This window comes from Triticum aestivum, chromosome 3B, assembly GCF_018294505.1.
Source record: "Triticum aestivum cultivar Chinese Spring chromosome 3B, IWGSC CS RefSeq v2.1, whole genome shotgun sequence".
NCBI classification, from domain to species: Eukaryota; Viridiplantae; Streptophyta; class Magnoliopsida; order Poales; family Poaceae; genus Triticum; species Triticum aestivum.
In genome coordinates, this window is record NC_057801.1 from 183,002,432 (window position 1) to 183,008,431 (window position 6,000).

Sequence of the window (6,000 nt, forward strand, 5' to 3'; positions counted from 1 at the left end):
ATGGGATAATCCAGCGGATGAGCATGACTTGGACCACGTCGACGAGCCTGAGCTTATTGCTCACCAGCTTCTAGATGCAGGTTCGGAGTCCAGTCACTTCCTTCTGATCGCCCCACAGCAAGCCCTTCTCTTTCCAGGAGGTGAGCTGCATGGGGACGTCAGATCTAAACTCGGGGGCCGCCGCCCATGTGGGCTTGCGCGGCTCGGTGATGTAGAACCACCCCGATTGCCACCCCTTGACGGCGTCCACAAAGGCCCCTTCGAGCCAAAGGACGTTGAGTAGTTTACCCAACATGGCGCCTCCGCATTCCGCTTGCGTGCCCTTCACAACCTTCGGCTTGACATTGAAGGTCTTGAGCCATAGGCCGAAGTGGGGCCGGATGCAGAGGAAGGCCTCACACACGACGATGAACGCCGAGATGTTGAGGATGAAGTTCGGCGCCAGATCGTGGAAATCCAGGCCATAATAGAACATGAGCCCCCGGACGAATGGATGGAGCGGAAAGCCCAGTCCGCGGAGGAAGTGGGGAAGGAAGACAACCCTCTTGTGAGGCCCAGGGGTAGGGATGAGCTGCCCCTCGTCGGGCAGCCGATGCGCAATATCGCCGGAAAGGTATCCGGCGCTGCGCAACTTGGTGATGTGCTCCTCCTTAACGGTGGAGGCCAACCACTTGCCTCCCCCTCCGGACATATTCGGAGAAGGTCAAGGTGAGATGCTCGAGCTTGGGTGTTGGAGCTTAAGTGCGCGGAGATGTATAAGCAAAGGAGGAAGAAGGCGTAGGTGAGAAGGTAAATCCTTATCCCTTATATATAGGCGGACGAAACTATGCGTCCCCCACTGGCCTGGTAAAACTCGCTTATCTCCCGAGCGCCACCATCAATGGCGCGGTTGGGTTACCCACGTCCGTATTGATGAGAATCCCGGAATAAGGGGAACACGATCTCTGCTTCGACAAGACGTGCCAAGGAAACCGCTTCGCTAAACGTGCTGAGGTGGTATAGTAAAAAATGATTCAAACAGTGGCTTGGTAGAGGTGTGATGTCACGCCGCATAATACGTCAGCAGATTGAACTAAGTGTACATTTTATTCTCTCTACGGTAGAATGTGGAATTTATTTTGCAGAGCCGGACACTATCCTGGTGTTCATGATCTTCTCTGGATTATTCAAGGGAGGAACCCGCCTTGCAATGTCGAACATTATGCGCGCCGGACTTATCATCATTGAAGCCTGGTTCAGGGGCTACTGAGGGAGTCCTGGACTAGGGGGTGTCCGGACAGCCGGACTATCATTATCCGCCGGACTCCAAGACTACGAAGATACAAGATTGAAGACTCCGTCCCGTGTCCGGATGGGACTTTCCTTGGCGTGGAAGGCAAGCTTGGCGATACGGATATGTAGATCTCCTACCATTGTAACCGACTCTGTGTAACCCTAGCCCTCTCCGGTGTCTATATAAACCGGAGGGCTTTAGTCCGTAGGACAACATACATTACAACAATCATACCATAGGCTAGCTTCTAGGGTTTAGCCTCCTTGATCTCGTGGTAGATCCACTCTTGTACTACCCATATCATCAATATTAATCAAGCAGGACGTAGGGTTTTACCTCCATCGAGAGGGCCCGGACCTGGGTAAAAAAATTGTGTCCTTCATTCCTGTTACCATCCACCTAGACGCACAGTTCGGGTCCCCCTACCCGAGATCCGCCGGTTTTGACACCAACACTCGCCCACCCGAATCCACTTCCCCGCTGGCTCGTAGGCACCAAAACCCCAATGGCAGAACTGACTGACATGCAGAGCCGTGATTGGAATTCCCTCCCCGATGTTCTCTTGGAGCGGATCTGTAATCGTATGGACCTACTCAGCACCGTCCGTCTGGCGGCATGGTCGGTGTCTTTTTACCGTTCGTCCAACCGGCTGGCTCTTTTTAAGACACCCTGCTTGCTGATGCCTGATCCTCGCAGGTGGCCCAGACACCGACTTGATGATCCTACGGAGGTTGCCGTGGTACCCCTCGACATGCTACCACTACCCGTCCACCTGTCCTTCATGCGCGGCCACTATTGGGCGGGCATGAAGGGCAACTGGATCGTCCTCATCCACCAATCCGGTAGTCCGTGGCGTCTCGTGGATATCTACACCTAGCGAGAGATCACCCTTCCATCGTTGGATACCGCTGCCATTGAGCCTAGCGTCCTGCTGGACACTCCTATCTACTACGCACGAGACGTGTCAAGCTTTTGGCTCGACCTCTGTTTGCTGAAAGTTGTAATCTGCGAAGTGCCCACACCATCAGAAGACTACATGGACTACAAGCTCATTGCCTTGTTCAACATGGGATTAGTCTATCTAGAATCCGGTCGCCATACATGGTTATGGCTCATTGTCAATCTTGTTGAGGCAACATTTTTGTCTGATGCTATAGTGCACGATGGCATCGTTTATGCGGTCGACGCACAAATTGGCTGCCTATACTGGTGGAATCTATCATCGTGTAATTGTTCTATCTCATCTCATCTTTACCTTATGAATACGACTGCCCGTTCATTGTTACAAATTTAGAATAAATAGTATGTCTATAACCACATCATTGCTATATGTTCCTCTCATTTCCTAGATTTTTATGACCACACATGTTATTGTTAGAGTTGATATGAGAACAATTGGCATCTAATGATTGTTAGAATACATATTATGAGCATCATGATTGCTATATGTTACTCTTATTTCAAAGATTTTTATAACAACGCATGTTATTGCTTAGAGTTCATATGAGAACAGTAGTAGTAAGTGCTATGGTAGAATATGAGTAGGCTCTGTCATAGCTGTTTTCCTCTCATTGCTACATGATGTTTGAACCATGACATATTGCTAGAATATGAAAGCCATTGGCTTATTTTTTTTAACTTGGGTTTGATTATGACCACGGCATTGCAATTCTCTGTCTATGATATGTGTCACTGTTATAATAATCTTAATTCCACACATACTCTGAACATGATTGTTTATTTTTCTCCTTTTGGTCTCCAATTTGAATTGTTGCAGTAGACGCAAATGCCCTGGCCTTCATGATTCCAGGACCTGGAATCATACCAGCCGATGGGTGGTGGTTTATTGCTCGTTCAGCTGACGGCGGTCATTTGATGCTCATTCACACGTACCAAATTGACCAAACCATTACATCAAACCACATGCAGTACAATGCATGGGGCGTTCGTGACATTGATGGCTATGGCTGCTTCATGTTTGAGAAACATCCCAACTCTGTTGGGCCAAGCGTATTCAACTGGAGGCGGGTTTACAGCCTCGGCAACCACTCCTTGTTCCTTGGGCTCAATTATCCGATCATCCAACCAATCATCGATCATATCAACGGCGATGATTACCGTGCTATGCAACTTCCATTCGCCAGGGGGGACTGTGTTTACACATCATACCATGGGTTTCATGAATAACCATATCCATAGATTCATCGACACAGCTTGTTGCCAGATAATCTTCAGTGTGTGAAAGGCATCAAGCTTCCAGGCGATGGATGGCTTTTGCAAACCCGACATACGGCGATGTGGTTCATGCCAACAACAAATATGCACAACTTGATTCCTGTTGGCATCTAGACTGAGCCATGTATTCTGCTACTATAGCACGACCCTCTTTTGTTGGATATTATGTACTGTTGTTAGTTTGAAGCACTCCTCTGGTTTGAAGGATAGATACCTTCCTGGGATCAAGTGCATCCTAACTCACCTGCGTAGGATGTACTGATAATGATGATGGAGATGCTGTGCAGAAGCCATATATATATATATATATATATATATATATATATATATATATATATATATATATATATATATAGGGTGGGTCTATTATGATAACACCCTCTAGAGTCTTATTCTGCACACCAAACCCTTATTCTGCTAACATCACCGAGCGACCCGTAGCTACAAACTAATCCAGCAAAATAACCCACTTTATCTTCTCCTCACCGGGATCCCCTCCTCAACCACCACCTCCCCTGCTCCCCCTCCCCCTGCCGCCGCACCACCACCTCCACCCCGCTTTCCCCGCGCCACCTCCCCACCCTCGATCCACTTCTTCCCCCCACCGGCGCCGCACCTCTCTCCCCGACCCACCATCTGCTGGGCGCCACCCTGCCCCAGCCAGCCGTCTACCCACCCGCCAGCGGCCTGGGCTGGCGCTGCCCTTGCCCTGCATCACCGGCGGCGTGGGCTCGCACTGCCCATGCCTTGCATCGACGGCGGCCTGGGCTCGTGCGGCCCCACCCTGCATCGATGCCGCCGGCCTGGACGCCGCCCCTGCCCGCGGGATGATCCCATCCCCATCCCCATGCCCGGATCCGCCTCCCCGGCGACTGTTGACCTCTGCGCCACACGCCGGAGCATGATCCCCCACCCGGTGACCTTCTCCCTGACCGGATCCGCCGTCTTGCCTCGCCCTCCTACCCCCTTCCTCCTGCATTCGGCTACCTCCCTCCCCGAGTCCATCACGCCACGTTGTGCTGCTGGATCGGGCCAGCCACTGAGCACGGCGTCTCTCCTAACCTTCCTCCCTACACTGCCACGATGAGCGCAGCCGCCAAGGCCAGATTCACCAGCCCACCATGCCGACGCCCCCGTCCGGATCCAGCTGGGCTGCTCCAGGACGGATTCCCCACCTTGAACCTCTCTTCAACCTTTGATCTCTATGGCTCGGCCCCATGATCTCCTCTTTTGGATAGATGCATTTCAACGGGGCCGTTCTGTAGTCCAGCGACCACCGTGCAGCTCGGCGATGCGAGTGATGTGGTACTCTTGCAAAATTTTGTAGGTTTTGCTTGCAGGTAGTGTGCACTGCGTCAGGTGAGCTCGCCTCCGTGCAGTCCGTTGGTGCATCCGTGCAGTGCAGCCCGTGCTTGGGCAGCAGCTCGCAAAGGTCTCATGGGGTAATTTTGCCCCTGTGCAGCTCACTTGCCACATCCATGCGGTTCAGCTAACTCACTGCTGCAGTACGTCTCCGGTGGTGCTCAAGTTTTTTTTGTTTTTGTGCAGTGCAGTTTTATTTTGTGTGTTTAGATTTTATCAGTTTTTTTTGTTTTTGTGCAGTGCAGTTAGACATCAGTGCTGCTCAAGTCATAATTGTGCTATTCTACTGCTGGTGCAGCTCGCTGGTTCATGGTACGTGGTTCTGGCGTTGTGGGCAAGCAGTACGGTTCCGGCCACCCGCCCCTCCCCACGCCGATGCGCTGGACGACAACAGCACAACAGCACCGGAGGTGAGCGCCCTCCTCTCTCTCCTTTCCTTCTTCCTCCTCACCTCTCCGTCACATCTAGCTTGTGCCCCGCAGGTGGCTCCATGGCATGGAGGCGCAATAGCACAACAACATGTTGTTGCCGAATTGTTTGTGCATCCATCCTAGCTTGTTCCTGAATTCATTTACTGCGGTTAGGTTGTGCACCATGTATATAAGAATGTTGTTGCTGTTTCTTGCCGGATCCATCCTACGTAGTAGCTTGTTCATCATCTTGCCCCTCAAACATCATCCTTTAGCTGTTTGTCTAAGAAGCAGCAACTATATTCTTGTCCTGCATTGTATATGAACGATACTCTGTTCTTGTACAACAGAGCCAGCAGTAAGAGTAATAGGGACAGGGGAAAAGAAGAAATACTGCAGCTTCACTCACCCAGCATGTCGTCTGCGTATGTCGTCTGCGCCACACCATGGATCCCGTTCTATAGCGACCTCCCCGATGACCAAGTGCTGCAGCCCAGTTTTTTCTTTTTGCAATTCGCATGTTAAAGTTTCTTTTTGCAGTGCGTGTGTGTTGTTCGGTGTGAGCTCGAACGAAGGCACAGATCAGTCCACTGTGTTCTCCAATGCGGAAAAAAAAAGGAGGAACAACCAATTATAAAAAATCACAAGACTCGCTCTTCTGCGTGCAGTTTGTTTAGAGTTTGATTGACGTCCTGTATTGTGGGTCGTGGAGTTCGACTG

The 6,000-nt window shown here is 50.9% G+C and overlaps 1 pseudogene; it reads left to right on the top strand.

Moving 5' to 3' along the window:
• LOC123067438 (probable CoA ligase CCL12) overlaps positions 1 to 5,642 on the top strand; it is a 124,333-nt pseudogene extending 118,691 nt beyond the window's left edge.
• The last annotated feature ends 358 nt before the right edge of the window (positions 5,643 to 6,000 follow it).